Raw genomic sequence first — 16,047 nt, forward strand, 5'->3', positions numbered from 1 at the left:
CCAGCTCTGAGGAATGCCCCTCAGTTGTTTTGTTGATGCTGTATGATCAGTGGATAGGTTCCTAAAGCTGACTGAGTCTCAGTTTCCTCATCTGTCAAGTGGGACTCATGGAAGCATCTATACCCTAGAACGACAAACCACCCACCGTAGTGGGTGTGGCTCAATCAAAGAAGGTCAGGCCATCCTGCACCTCCATCTGCTAAACCCACACAAGAAGCTGAATGCCTTCTGCTGAGAAGCAGTGGTTTGGTGGACGAAGGGTTAATGTTTTCTGTGGTTCTGGTCCATAGCAAGAGGGTGAGAGTCAGGCAAGGTCAGATCTGCACAGACCATTTCCCTGTGAGCATAGAACAAATAGTCTCTTTGCAGCTGGGCTCTTAATTTTTAAATTCAGCAAAGGACGGCTGGTTGGGGCAGTTTTGCCCTGGGGTCTTGGAATTTCTCACAGACCTCTCCTGCTTCCTTCCAGCTGGGGTACCCAGCTCTTCTTAGTAAGCAGTGACCCATTTGCCCTTGAGCTCAGCAGAAGAAGCGGGTCTGTCTAACTCCATGGGGTCTGGGGTGGATGGAGGGACCTATCCCTCTGAGTGCCCTGGAGATACTTGAGGGAGGGGCTGAGCACTGTTTCCCTCCCCCACAGGACCGTGCATTACCCTTGTTACTTGCAAACTCCTTGAGGATAGAAACTTCCCGATCCACCCAGATTGTCACAACTCCTCATAGCATTCCGGATCAAGAACAGGCTTAGGGCACGCCGAAGTAACTACACCACGGGAAGCAGGAAAATGGAGACAGATTCCTCAGTTTCCTAAAAGGAGTTTTCATTTTACAAAACATTTCCTAAAAGAGCACTTCATTAAAATTTTTTTTTTTTTAAGTTTTGTTCAAGTAATCTTTACACCCGACATGAAGCTGGAACTCATGACCCGGAGATCACGCGTTGGATGTTCTTCCGACTGAGCCAGCCAGGTGCCCCTGTTGGGGTACTTTGAATAGAATCTGCTTTGGTTATGTAACAGGAGATTCTGAGGATCTCGACCCTAACCGGTGGGCAAGTTGATTGGCGCCGGCCCCTAGTGCCTTCTCTCTCCCCGCTGCCTCTGCAGATCCCGGTCCCGCTGTCCTTCATGACAGCGAGCTCACGGTGGCTGGCTGGCTTTGCGGCAAACCACCTGCTCCGTGCTGTGATGTTGTCACATTACATGTCATAGCTGCTTCATGGCCACTGTTCTTTCCCGCACCTTACAGAGGAGAAGATGAAGGAGTGAAGAGTCCAAAATTACTTGCTCGTTGGAGGGGCGGAGGCAAGACCCACCACCCAGACCGAGGGCTGAGGCGCTGCTCAGTACCAGCTCTTAGGACGCATGCCAACTCCTCTGCAAAGGCCTTCCTGACCCTCAGCAGAAGGGAATGTCCCATTTCTCGGCCTCCCAGCAATCTCCTCTCCTCCCACCTGTACTGCGCCCAGGGTGGCACCTACCGGCTGCCCCCTTCTCCCCCAGCATTCACGCAGGCCTGGAATCGCCTAGAGAGCGGGGAAACTCGTCCCACTCCTGCACGTGTTCCCAGCAGCGCCCAAATCCCACAGGCTTCACCCAGTACTGAGATCCAGGTCTTGTCGCCTGCCCCCGAAGATGGAGCTGGGGCTCTCTAAGGGGGAGTCCAGCAGAAACTCAGAAGTGACAGGCCTCTGAGCACCTGGGCATTTCCAGGAGTGGGGAGCTCATGCTGTTCCGGCTTAGCCCAGGCAGCACCCTGAGGGGTCCTCTGGGGCTGCCCTAATCCTGACATAATCTGGGAGCAAGCAGGAGGCTCCAAATGGCCTTGTCCTGCAGCCACCTGCCTGGGACTCTGACATGCCCCCCTGCCAGCCCTGTGGTGCATCCCGAGTTTTGGCCCTTCTCCTCTTTCAGCCAGTGCTGGACCCATGCCCGTTTCCTGCGGCTCTGTGTGCGGGTCTGCTGAGAGAGGGCAAACAGATCCCAGCCTGGCCCTACCCTGATCACCGTGATGTCCCTAACCTTCTCTTGTCAGTGGAGTAGAGTTAATAATAATAAATTAACCTGGAGCCCTTGGTGGTTCCTCCTGGACCTCATACCCACCATCTCCCTGGCTTACACTGGCAGTCCCCGGACAGTAAGCGGAAGTCTTATTATCGTGCTCATTGTACATGCAAAGGATCTGAGGCTCAGACTAGTTAAGGAAGGAGGAAGGGATGCAGCCTGGACATCAGAGACAGAGGCCTTGTGGCTGGGGAGAGCTTGCCCAGGCTGAGAGCCAGCAACGTCTTGTCCCTGGGCTGGCAGGGGTATGGCTCTGCAGCAAATCTTGGCAGTCACTGGAACATTCCTGGAAGAGACAGATTCATAGGACTGGGATGAAGGTGGCCCCACCGGATGGCCTGCCGCAGACCCTGCCCAGGGACTCCACAATCATGTAGGGGGCACAGGAGGTGAGGGCTTTGCTCGACTCTGCTCCAGGCCCGTCGTCAGCTGCTCCCCAGGCTGCATGAACTTGGCAGCCAGTTCCCAGAAAGCATCTCATGCCAGCAGCACCTACATCACCTGGAGAACCAGAAGGAACTTTCCTGCAGTGCCCACGGGAGGATGGGCAGGCAGAAATTCAACTGCTATCTTCTCTCTCTCTCTCTCTTGCTCAGTCTTTCTCTGTCTCTTCTCATTTTACTGGGAAAGAGGTGTGGACAGGAGGGAAGGGAACCATTATGTCTCCGTTCACAGTCTCTGCCTTGCATTTGGAATATTCCGGCTCAAACTATCCAAGGATCAGATTCTCTGGGAGAAATGAGATTTTATAATTCTGGGTACCAGGTTGACCCACTGTTCACCAAGATGGATGAGACTTGTGGGGCCTCCAGACACCTCCTCCCATACTCTGAATTATGTGCCCCCTTTCCTTTGGATGCTGTGTCCCCATCAGGTGCCACTCTGTTCATCCATCCTTGCTTGGGTCATGTGTCAAGCACAAGGGCCTCACGGGGTTCCTTGTGCCTCAGCTACGCGGGTACAGCTCTGGCCTCTAGATCTGGTGTGTGATAGGCCTTCTTTTTTTTTTTTTTAATGTGATAGGTCTTCTGAGTAAACGTTGTAGCTTGTACTTGGCGAGGCGTGGTGCCTAGCTGAGATTAAGAAGCCCTTTATTTTTGTGGGATCTTAGGTTCTAGAATCTTGCCCAGCAGAAGGGAGGCTTGGATTTCCCTCTCTGCACACATTTCTCCTAAATCCAGAGTTTTAGGTATCCCAGTCCTGTGGGCTGTGGGACACTTAATGGGCTGGAGATATTCTATCCCATTCAACATATTTCTGAGGAGTCTACCATGTGCCAGGCGCTGTGCTGGGCCCTAAGGATATAAGACAACCTCTGGGTGTGCATATGGTTGATGCCAGACCCAGAATCAAGGCAGCGAGCATCCTTTGACTATTATACTTCTGGGTGGATTTTCTTCGCTAACCAGATCTAATAGGAGAAACCCCATCAGGGGAGTTGGGCCACAGCTGGGAGGTTGATAGGAACTTAACCATGGCCAGTCTTTTTGGAACTTTCTGGATTATGTCCTCCTTGAAGGCCCAGTTCAAGTCCTACCTCTGCTGTGAAGTTTACCTTTCATTCATTCATTCTTTCATTCAGCAAATAGCCAACTGTGTGATAAGAACAGGAAGGCATACATACTCTAGGAGCCTATTGTCGTAGGGCAGATTCCTCCATTCAGCAAATACTGACTGAGGGCCCAGCAGGGTCTGGGCACCACGTGAGGCTCAGGGCACAATAGGGCTGGGATCTGGGCATACGTGGGTCTCCCCTTCCAGTGGAGCCCGGTGAGGGACACAGACATGTAACTAGCCAATCTCACAACACTGTGCCCAGGGGCACAGTGGAGGCAAGTCTGGGGAGCAATGGAGCACACGAATAGGCCAGGGGTGGGGGTTCACCTTGTATTCTTCGAGTCTTCCTCGCTCCTCTTCCCAGGACACACAGCGCTGGAAGGAAATCAGTGCAGTGCCCGGGGGTGAGGACTTTTTTTTTTTTTTTTAAGATTTTTAATTTATTTATTTGACAGACAGAGATCACAAGTAGGCAGAGAGCCAGGCAGAGAGAGAGGGGGAAGCTGGCTCCCCACAGAGCAGAGAGCCCAATGCAGGGCTCGATCCCAGGACCTGGAGACCATGACCTGAGCCAAAGGCAGAGGCTTAACCTACTGAGCCACCCAGGGACTTTTAAGTAGGTTCAGGGAAAGTGGAGCCCAGGCTCTGCCCAGGAAGGGTCTTTAAATAGAGCCGAGGAACATTGTCCTCACGGCCTGTGAGAGAATTCGCTTACGCTTTCGATTATTCATTTATATTGGGAACATTAACTGCATTAAGCTTTGAATAAAAAGGACTCTATTTTCAGAACAGCCACGAGGACAATTAAAGAACAGCATCTCCCCCCAGAGATCTGCCATCAAACCACGTGGCTACGTTTTGGAAGCCGCCACACGTTCGAATCATGCGGTGAGAAGCAAAAAGTAAAAGAAGGGTCCTACCTACCCCCACCCCCCTCAAGAGACGCCAGGTGGCTGCCAGGGGCCTGCGGCTTCCCAGGTGTCCGGAGGCATCCTGGGGGGGCAGGAGTGGGGATGGCAAGCCTCGATGCCGGCTCCTTTGTCGAGGCCTTTGGGACAGGACAAGCCAGGAGGCCTAAACTCAGGTTTGGGTCCTCTGGGGAGACGGGGACTGAGCTAAATGGTTTTCCAAGCTCTCCTGTTCTGGGCTTTACCAGTGAGGGGTATTGTCCCAGAGTCCAGGTCTGAAGACCTGGGCCAAGAATGTTCCTACTGCTCCTAAAATATCTTCCCACCCATCTGCTTCTATGCCTGGCATCACCTATAAAAGAGGCTCATTCTTTTAGGTGAGGATATGTATTTCCTGGAAGTTCTTTGCAATAACACAACTCCCTCCAGCAGGCAGCGGGCATCCTTCTTCAATGGATGCATACCCACTGTGTGCCCCACACAGGCATAAATGCTGGGGACAGAGCAGTCACCAAACCAAGCTCCTGCTTTCTCGGAGCTTCCCTTGCAGAAGGGAAGACAGACTGTAACCTAATACACAGTCAGTTATGGATATCAGGCTCTTGAGAAAAGTACAGCAGGGAGATGGGCAGCTTGCTGTTGACAGAAGGCCTCTCCCTTAGCTCAAAGCTCTCAGCTTTGGGCTGCAGCCCACCCTGATCCCCCAACCCCCGGGGCTCTAGAAGCCCCTCAGTTGTCTCCTAGAGTTAACACAATCGTATCTGCTGTGATCACATGCTTTGTCCCCATTTTGCTCTGTACTATTTCACATATGTGTCCCTTGCCTGTGTCTTATGTCATTAGCCCTGACTTCATTATTTAGTATTTATTATAGCATCTCTGGACGCTTGAACAGAGACTCGAGGAAGGTGAGGCTGAGCTGGTTGGCTCTCAGACTAAAGGTTCCAGGCAGAGGAACTATCAAGTGTCAAGGCCCCAAGGCAGAGGATGCTGGCATCTTGGGAACCACCAAGAAGCCAGAAAGCTGGGTGTGGGCAGGGGTGGAGAGGGGAGGTGGTAGGTGCTGAGGTAAGATTGTGGGGCCATGTAGGCTATGCCTTTGGTTTTACTCCAATGGCACAAGGAGCCCTAGGAAGCCTCTGAGTAAAGGAGGGACCCATGATACTGCCTTAGAGATACTCATTAGCCATGACCACCTTGGGTGTTGTGTGAATCTCAGCTAGAGAGAAGGGCAGCATGGCCTGGGGGCACCAAGGGCATTTCAGGCCAAGAGAGGGACCTGGGACTTTTTCATGAGGTCAGTGGGGATCCATGGAGGAGTTTAGAGTAAGGGAATTAGTCCTACCCATTCATCTTTGAGTAGAGGGTGCTAGGCACAGAGAAGGGAGGTCACCTATCCCAGAACACACAGCTGGATAAAGGTGGAACTGGGCTGAAAAGCCAGGGCCTCACATTCCCATTCCACTACAGCGGAGGTTTTTCTCGACTCAGGAGAGAATACTTTTATTGAGCAGATTCTAAGAGCCACAGGCTGCTCTGATGCCAGCCTATTTAATTTTCAAAACAACCCGGGGGACTCCTGGGTGGCCCAGTGGGTAAAAGCCTCTGCCTTCGGCTCAGTTCATGATCTCAGGGTCCTGGGATCAAGCCCCGCATCAGGCTCTCTGCTCATCAGGGAGCCTGCTTCCTCCTCTCTCTGCCTGCTTCTCCGCCTACTTGTGATTTCTGTCTGTCAAATAAATAAATAAAATCTTTAAAAAAAAAAACAAAAACAAAACAACCCTAACAGCCGGACATTGTGATTAGCCCGATTTTACAGACAAGAAAATGAGGCACAGGGGGGTTAAGTAACTTGTCTGAGGTTACACAGCTGGTAAGCAGTAGAGCTGGGATTTGAACCCCGGAAGCCTGGATCCAGAGGTCATAGAGTTAGACAGTGGGCTACAGGGCTTTGCTAAGGCTTGGGGAAATGTGGGGATGTGAAGGTAGGGTGGGCGGACCCGGGACCAGTTAACATGGTGCTTTCAGGGCTGAGCCAGCTCCAGACCTGCTGGGACTCAGGTCCTGTGCCTTTGGGCTAAGCCCTATCATTAGTAAGAGGACGGACTGCCTACAGAACATGATGTTGGCTGTTGCTACATCGTCCTAGATCTGACCGGGCCTGTGCCGCTGCTCTGGAGGCCAGAAAGGGCTCGGCACAGAGGCTTTGTAAAGAGATGTTTCCTTAAATTACTTCACCCCTCTGTCCTGTGCTTTTCTCTTGGCTCCAGATGGCCTTCTGCGTGTATTTCCTGGGTCCAGAGCTGACCAGCACAGCAGTGCAATGTTAGGGACAGTGCTCAGGGGGTTTCAGAGACTCCTCTCTTCCTGGGCCACCTCTGACCCACCGGCTGGATTGAGGCCCCTGAACAGCTCAACCTGACTGTGCATAAGAACTATCTAGAGAGTTCATAGAAAGTCCTAGTGGTGGGGTCCTGCCCCCCCACCAGCTACATCCAAGTCTCGGGTTGACCTCAGGCAACAAAGGGTAACTTAGAACAAGCTTCCTGGGTGATTCTAATCTACAGCCAAGTTGAGAACCACTGGCCTAGACCAGTCTCCTTACTGTATGCAAAAAATGTGGCTTGTCCACAGTCACATGGCCGTTGGTGGCAGGACGGGAATGGAAATCCAGATCTTTGACTCCTAGAACCAAGTCCTTTCCCAAAAGAAACATAGGTCGGAAAAGGCAAGTCACCCCGGGAGAGGCACTTGAATGTCAGTGCCTGTAGCTTTTTGGATGGCGGGGGCTGTGGTATGAAGCTGGAAAAGCGGGCTCAAGGGAGGGGAACAGCCTTGAAAAAAACCCAGGGGGCCTGGAACAAAAGTGGAGTTTTCCCAACATGATGGCCCAGCCAAGGACAGGCAAGGCCAGAGTCGCAGACAGCAGCAGCATAACTTGGAGGAGCAGGCCACAGATCCTGCCCTCTGGTTGAGAAAGAAAACATGTGGACAGCTTCCATGGAGGGTGGGGAGCAGGCGAACTAAAGCCAGAGCAACTATTCAGTTGAAACAGACATGTGATCAAAAATGGCTTTTCTAGTACCTGTCACACACAGAAGACCCTCCTTTCCCATTGAGGCCCCAGCTGCGGGAGACGGTGAAGGAACAGGAGGGGGTGGTAGGTGGGGAGATGCAAAGGAGAAATGGCCCCACAAGGAAAATTTGCAGCTGCCTTTTTATCCATGGGACCCCCAGTGCCTTTAGAAGATCTTGGGTGCTCTCTGTGTCATAAACAGTCCAGAATGCCCACATCTCTTGGGCAGTTTGATGATATGAATGACCCCAATTAAAAGAACGAAGGGGATCAGATTCGGGGTGAAAATGATTCCTTCTGGAAAGCTCTGGATGCACACCAGCATCCCCAGGGGGAGGTTTGAGTTTGTGTCGGAGGAGGCTGGTAGAAATCTCTGCCCCTGATTCTCATACCTTCCCACTTCCTGCCCACCGGGTTTCCTCCTGTAATAGGTGCCAAGACTTTCCAGCGACAGGCCACCAGAGGGCACCCAGAGACAGAGCCAGGGAGGACACTTGAGGTGGTCCAGGTCATGGCACAGCAGAGGGAAAAGCATGCACACAAGCTGAAATATACAGAGCAGCCCGGGGAAATGGGAATGTGGCATCAGAAGCCACACCCAGCCCCTGGCCTGTTCCATACAATGGCCGTGACCACCCAGCCTTCCTGGTGGATACCACTGTGACTTATGTAACCAAAGCAGTACCTGTGGGATCCGACTCCTTAACAAGCTGGAATTATGTTTGTCCTTGCTTCCAAGATCAATTGGAAAAAGTCAAGTCCTTGTATGCGTACAAAGATCATGGCTGGAAGGGATTACAGATACCACTTCATTACCGCACCATGAAGGCTCACTGACTCAGCCCCCAAATTAAGGATCTGAATCCTGGTGACAATGGCCAATGATGGTTTTAGCCCAGATCTACATATAGATGATAGATAGATAGATGGAGATAGAGATAGATAAATATTTTTCTTACACTTATCATACAGAAGGAAAATTATCTGCTTATTTACATGTCTCCAGAACTCAACAGGGCTAAGCAGAAACCATGTTTTATATGGGTCTCTGTTCCCAGGTGAACCAAAGTCTACGTCAAACATACACAGACCATTTGGTCTATTTCTCCAGTGAGGCCTGGAAGACACAAGCAACAAGATGCCTGAGTGGATCTAAAGTGGAGAAAACTTTTCTGTTCCATGGCCTGGAACGATTTTCAAATGGGCTGGTCTAGGAGTCTAGAACAGAGGTCAGCAAACTACAGTCCTTGAGCCAGATCTGGGCCGTTGCCTATTTTTGTCAATAAAGATTTATTGGAACACAACTATGCCCATTCATTTAGGTATTGTCTGTGACTGTTTTGTACTTCTACAGCTGGGTTAAATAGTTGCAAGAGAGACCATGTTGCCCACCAAACCGAAAATATTTACTATTGGGCCCTTTATAGAAAATGTCCGCTGCCCTGGATTCTAGGAGAACAAAATGGCGTGTGGGGATCTGGCTGGCAGGAGGGCTTCTCCTTGGCACCCTGAGCATAGGGAAGAAGGTGGTGCTACTGATGCCTCCAGGAGCCATGCCCCAGGTGTGCCCAATCTGCTCTGGGGCTCAGAGCCTTGCCAAGGAATGTTCCTGGTGTTCGGCTACAAGGCGGAAGTCTTCTAGCACAGCCCTGGCAGGAACTGGCCATCTTAGAGCAATTCTGTCATCTCTCTCTAAAAAGCACTTTTCCTGAGCTAGAATTCACCCACCACCCAATTCAGCCATTTAAAGGGTGCAGTTCGACCCATTGGCTCTTTACCTCCTTGGCCTGCAACTTTTTCCCTCCCCACTTCCTGAGGCTACACCTGTCTTCACTCGTCCTCTGTAACTCATTCAGTGAATTCACTCATGCGTGGCTGTGAGTGAGAAGAGTGTGATCCCCTGACTTACCTCATGTCGTATCCTTTTGTCTCAGTTGGCTTTTCCAGAAGTGTAGGCTGATACGGAGTTTGAGGGGCAGAGGAACATGTGGAACAGTGATGCAGACCCAGCAGAGCCTCGGGCAACCGAGCCCTGACGTGAACAGGCCCAGAAGTCCAAGCCTTTACACCCCCTCTTCTCTGTGTCTGAGCCCAGGGGACGAGGCTCCCCGAAGTTGAGGCTGACCCGGAAGAGCTGAGTCTGGAGGCCAGCCGCAAGTCACACTCTACACAGCTGCACAGTGAGTCCTTCCTCAGAGGGACCTAGGAGCCACATCTCTGTGTGCACCTCACCCTGTCACAGGATGCCATTACTCAGTGGCCATCTAGCTCCTGCCTCCACTCTCCCGGGACCAAGGCTCTCACTTCCTACTGAGGCAGCCCAGCTCCATTGCACAAGGTTCTATGTTCCCCTCTCTTGGGCTCAAAGCTAAAAGAGGTGAGCACTTCTCTGGGTCCTGCCCTCTGGGGCTACACAAATTAAAAAAAAAGAAAAATCATCCCTGTGACAACTGGGAGTATCCTCCAGTCTACTGCCTTTTCTGGTCTCTCTACCTGATCTATGTGAGATGCCCGTCTAAGACCTCTGTCGATACCATGGTGTGGTAGACCAAGTCCCACTGAGGGATGGTTCCACCTCTGAGGGCAGCTTTCCGGGGGACATGCTTGGGGTTGGCACCCGCAGAACTGTGTCCTTATTCTGGAGGACACGGTCGATTCATGCCATTGCCTTGATTAAGGTTGACCAATGTCCTCTGATGTTCTTACCAGCTCCTCAACAGCCAGAGCTGTTTTGTTGGGACTGGTTTCCCAGATCCAAATATAGAAACTTACCCTTGTCTTACTTTGTCCCAACTTTCAGGCTCTTCCCAAGGGAATGGGCATTTTAACAACAAAGGTGCTCTGGTTGGATCAAAAAACAAATTTTTAGCCCTGGAAGCTCTGGTGTCCGTGAAAACGCCTGAAGACAGGTGTATCAGCTCCAACAACTTCAGCATGAAATACTTTGCTGGAGGGGATGAAAATTTCTATTGTAAAAAACTTAGTGATAATATAGAAAAGAATGCAAAATTTACATGAAGGGAAGTAAGAGACTTCAAAGTCATTTCACACCTCCTTTGGTCAGCCATTAGCCCACCCCAGGCTTCCCTGGAGCAAGGCTTATAGTCATTCTCCAGTTAGGGGGGACTTCATGTGGATCATTGTTTGTCCCCTCCAGGTAGAGATGGCCACGCAGGACCAAGACACAACAGACAAGAAAACTGACCAAGCAGTAACCAAACCAACATACCATCTGTCATTCTAGTGTTTCAGAGACCAGTTAGTGGATTCCTTTGTTTTACAAACAGTGAGAGGAAATCACTTGCTCAAGGTCACCGATGGGACCAAAGTCATGGTGCTCTGATTCCGGGTGGTACTTATGGTGTTTAATATGGGTATTGCCAAGGAAGTGGAGATTGGAGTATGAGGCTGGAATGTGAAGGTGGGAAGGAGCTTCTCAAGTTCTGTTCCGGTGATTATGGGGTAATGGGCCTAGGCACAGATGGAAACTTCCAGAACAGGAGCTGCTGGGAAATCCCTGTGCATGATATGGAGATAGGTAGAAGCTCCCTGAGAGATCTGACAGCCCCCATAAAGACATGAACTGGTCATAGGGAGCCTAAGTTGTTTGGTTACAACCTTTCAGTTGATTGGCAGGAACTACCATGGGGCTATACATTTCATCTCTCTACCTAGAAAATGGTCCATTCTCATTTCTCCAGCTTGGGTTATGTGCTCTTCCTTTTTTTTTTTTTTTTTTTAAAGATTTTTATTTATTTATTTGACAGACAGAGATCACAATAGGCAGAGAGGCAGGCAGAGAGAGAGGAGGAAGCAGGCTCCCCGCCGAGCAGAGAGCCCAACGTGGGGCTCGATCCCAGGACCCTGGGATCATGACCCGAGCCGAAGGCAGAGGCTTTAACCCACTGAGCCACCCAGGCGCCCCTGTGCTCTTCTTTTGACTGGATATTCAGGTTTATTAGTGTGAACATGTTAGTTATGTGTCTAACACTGTCTTATAGTGTCCAAAAGAACTGTAAGCTATCCCTGCCTATAGGAGGGCTTGTAGTCTAGGTGAGACATAATATACATGTGTACTAGCTAAAGAACATAGTATCTAACTGTGGAACAGAAAAAAGAGAAATCTCCCTATGGACGGTGTTAGCCTGGGTCAGTTGCACTGGGGTTCACCCCAGATCCATTCTCTATGTGTAAAGCTAACAGCACAGCCACCTTCCATGACTTGAAGAAGAGGTCAAACTTCTTTACCAAGTCATTTCAGATGGTTGAATTTCTTCCTCCTGATCAGTTCTTACAAAAAACAAGGAAGATTTCTCCCCAGTCCCAAATGACTGTTTTCTTTGATCCTGTCCCTGGGGTAGAGTTCATGACCCCATCATTTGGCAAACAATGAGGAAATCCAGTGAGATTGGGGTTTCCAAAGTCTCGGGCAAAATCCCTGCCTTGGAGAAGCACCTAGTAATCTAGCCAAGGGAAGGCTGCCGTGAATTTGAGAACAGTAAAGAATGAGGTGGTGGCTCAGACTGGGCTTGGGAGAACAGTTCTTAGATAGGAAGGATGGTGATGACTGAGGAATTAGGGAATCCTTCTGAAGTGGGGTCATTTGTGCCCTGTCTTGTGGCACCAGGATAAGAGTACTCAGCTTGGAATTTGGGGTGCCTGTTTAAATGGGGGTCACTCAAATTAATTTTGCAAAGGGACCAGTTCCTTTGCCCTCCCTGCTCCCCACCCGTGGTGTCTCCAGTGCCTAACAGCTATATCACTCCCTGAAGTCGGGAAAAGTCTACCCTCCCAGCATGCCTTTCCTCACACTGGCCCAGCTTTGTGGCCTTTACTGGCTCTTTTCCTACAGCTGTGAGTCTCTGTAGCTTCCCTGGGCCTCAGTTTTTCCACATAGAGAACAGACAGGAGGTTTATTCCCCTGCCCCTTTCTAAGAAGGCTGGGAAGATAAATGGCATAACAAGGCAGACCAATCTGACACAGGCCTAGTGAATTATTATGCAGGAAAACTTCATTCAGGCCTTTTCCTCGTCTGTCAAGCGTGGCCATAAAGACTGTTGGAAAAAGAATTTCCGACAAGCTTTTTTCCCCATTCATTCCACAAAAACGAACATTTTTGAGTCCAAAGAGCAGGGGAAGGACAGCGCGAGGCAAGTGTACAAGTGGGGGTCCCTGTCACCTTTCCTGAGTGGAGGAGCCCTCGGCGGGGGCTGTCGGTGGAGGACGTGGCACTTGGACTGGCTCAGGGGCTCAGCGGTTTGGGCAAACCACAACCAAACCGGCAAATGCTTTTTCCAGATGCTGCAAACCAGCCTTTCTGGGCTGGAGAGAGCAAGACAAGCTGGAGGAGGGTCAGGAACTATCTGAAGACTGATGTCCCCTTTCCAAAGAAGAGGCCAGAACACTTCCAGGACAAGAGCCTAGAAGGAGCTGGGCTTTGGGAAAGTTGGCATGAGATCTCCCTCTTGCCCCCGGGCCTGGATCCGAAAACAGGGTCCTAGAGTCTTGGCAGGAGACAGTGTTTCGATTGGCACTCTCCAGCGTGGAGGAGGAGGCCAAGCGGGGCCGGACGTCCTGTGCCGGTTTGGGGGGGCTGGGACTCCTCCTTTCAGAGAAGTCCCAAACCCTGAGCACACACAGTCCCGTCTCTTTTATCCAGCACAGAAGTGCTGGCTCTCAGGTGAGCACCAGATGTGGCTTTTAAAGAACACACAAAAGGAACACGAGGCTTCTATGAACAGAATCCCACGTGGCACTGGGCTCGGGTGGAGGGGTGGTTCTCAGCCATCCTCGCGGGCCTGAGTTCGTTTCAGCCGCCTTCCTGGTCGAAAACCAGCCCCTGGGGCTGCACACTGCCTCCCAGCGTTGGATTGGGAGGGCTGCTGGGGCCAATGGTCCCTTGTTTCCCTGAGCCTAGAGGGGGCCAAACAGCATACAGTTAGTTGTGACAAATACTAACGATTGGGAGCCAGGGGTCCTGGAATAAAGTCCTTTCTAGGCCACTTAATGGCATACAGCAGCAGGCGATCGATTCCTTCCCCGGCTGGCTAATTCTAAGTTTCCTTTTAACTTCAAAATTCTAAACAGGGATGTTCCAAATGCAAATGAAGTTTACATTTTATTTATTTATTTATTTATAAGATTTTATTTATTTATTTAAGAGCGAGAGCGAGAGAGATCATGGAGGGAGAGGGAGAAGCAGACTGACTCGCTGCTGAGCAGGGAGCCCAATTTGAGGCTCGATCCCAGGTTCCTGAGATCATGACCCGAGCCAAAGGCAGATGCTTAACCGACTGAGCCACCCAGGGGCCCCGAAGATTATGTTTTTAATACGAGCAGGGGGTTGTCAACAATCTCCAGTCAAGAGAAAGAGTTTCTTAAGTCTGGAGACATTTGATCTCCCTTAAACTTGTTATCTATGGGGGCGCCTGAGTGGCTCAGTGGGTTAAGCCTTTGCCTTCGGTTCAGGTCATGGTCTCAGGGTCCTGTGATCGAGCCCCACGTCGGGCTCTCTGCTCAGCAGGGTGCCTGCTTCCCTTCCTCTCTCTCTCTGCCTGCCTCTCTTGCCTACTTGTGATCTCTGTCTGTCAAATAACTAAATAAAATCTTTAAAAAAAATTGTTATCTATGTAATAGATACAGTTTAAAGACAGTCTGGTTGGAGCCGGGCAGATTGAAACCCACTCGAACTAGTTCAAGAATAAAGGAGGTTTCCGGGATCCCATCTAAGGTCAGGGAAGGTCTTGCGGAGGCTGGAGCTCGACACTGGATGTGGGCTGCCTCCCACTCTCTCTGCTATAAGCTTCTTCTGCTGACCCAGAAGCCCTGCTCCCTCATAAATGTCATGGGGCTTTGGCTCATCAAGTGCTGACTTTGCTCTCCATTTTCTCTGGAACCATGCTGCCCCCTGCTCTCCCCTCCGCCCCACTAGCTACCCGATGGACAGACACAGCTTTGGGTCAGGCATCCATCTTTGGTCTCATTGGCCTCCGTGGGAAGGGAGAGTAATGTGGCTCCTGGACTGTGGACTGGGAAGCTTCTCTAGAAAGAGCTGGGTTGGGGCCCACAGAAAACCTATCCAGGACAGGGACCTCTTGGCCGCTTGGCCCCACCCCACACTGGACATCATCTCTCCATTTGGCTTCTGGGAATGTACATCCTGTGGTTCTTTCTCTAGTGGTTACTTTGATAGCTCCTTCCATGGCCTTCTCTTGTTGCCTGTCTTAGAGGTTTTGGAGCTCTCAAAGGTTCTATCCTTGATCATCTTCCTTTTGCTAGGTCCTCAATAAAGGACCTAGTATGTGCCAGCCGCTAGGGATACAGAGGAAAACAAGACACAACCTCCACCGCCCAGGATTTACAGCCCAGCTAGGAAACGGGAAGCAGCTGCAGTCCATGACTACAAGTCCGTGATGGGACGGGAGGAGAGGGTCATAGTAGCAAGTGGCAGGGGTCTGAACACACCACCCACTAAGGCCTTTTTCACTCTGTTTCCAGCTCCCCTTCTCTCTTGAAATACAGCCCTGCATTTACCTCTGCTTACTAGCCAACTCCACCTATGAATTCTTGAGTTCTTTTTATTTTTGCGGGGGGCGGGGGCAGTGCTGGGAAGGACAGTGGAAGAGGGAGAGAGAAGAGAGAGAATCTTAAGCAGACTCCACATCTAGTGTGGAGCCTGGAGCGGGGCTGAATTCCATGACCCTGAGATCATGACCTGAGTGGAAATCAAGAGTCAGATGCTTAACTGACTGAGCCACGCAGGCACCCCCTCCATCGGCAAGTTCTGTCGCAGTCTTAGATCTAAACATATCCACAGTGGAAATAATTGTATCCAACCTAGATCAGGTGGGGGTATAGCTCAGTGGTAGAGCATTCGACTGATACCTAGATCAGTTGTTAATCCAGTATGACTTATTAATTATTAATATTGGCACACCCTTCCCATCTGCAGCCTACGTACCTGGGGAGTCCTCTGACTCTTCTCTCTGGTCACCCCGTTTGGTTAGTCACTAGATCTTAGCAAGTATCCCTTAGAGATGTCTGGAGGACACAGGCCTCTCTCTAGCATCCCCACCTTTTATTTAAACGCACATTGTCTCTTCTCCTCACCAGTGCGCTGGCCTCCAATGGGTGTCCTCAGCTGGGTGTTGTCCCCCTAGTCTGTCAACTGGTTGTCCCCCAAGTCTGTCAACCACAGGCCTCCCAGAGTGAGGTTTTGTTGGCTTTTCTGTTTTTACCTGGCTCTCATTTGGCATATAAATCCTTACATCTTAATGGTTTTCTATTTTTATAGCCTTCTCCCTTAAAAAAAGTCAACATTATATTCAAGGTCAGTTTTTCAATGTAGATAACCAATCACCCCAACTGCATTTACATATGGCGGGTGACGAATATGTCCAATGTTGGCCACATGTTGGGGTTCCATTTGTGTACTGGTATATC

This window comes from Lutra lutra, chromosome 12 (assembly GCF_902655055.1).
Source record: "Lutra lutra chromosome 12, mLutLut1.2, whole genome shotgun sequence".
NCBI lineage: Eukaryota > Metazoa > Chordata > Mammalia > Carnivora > Mustelidae > Lutra > Lutra lutra.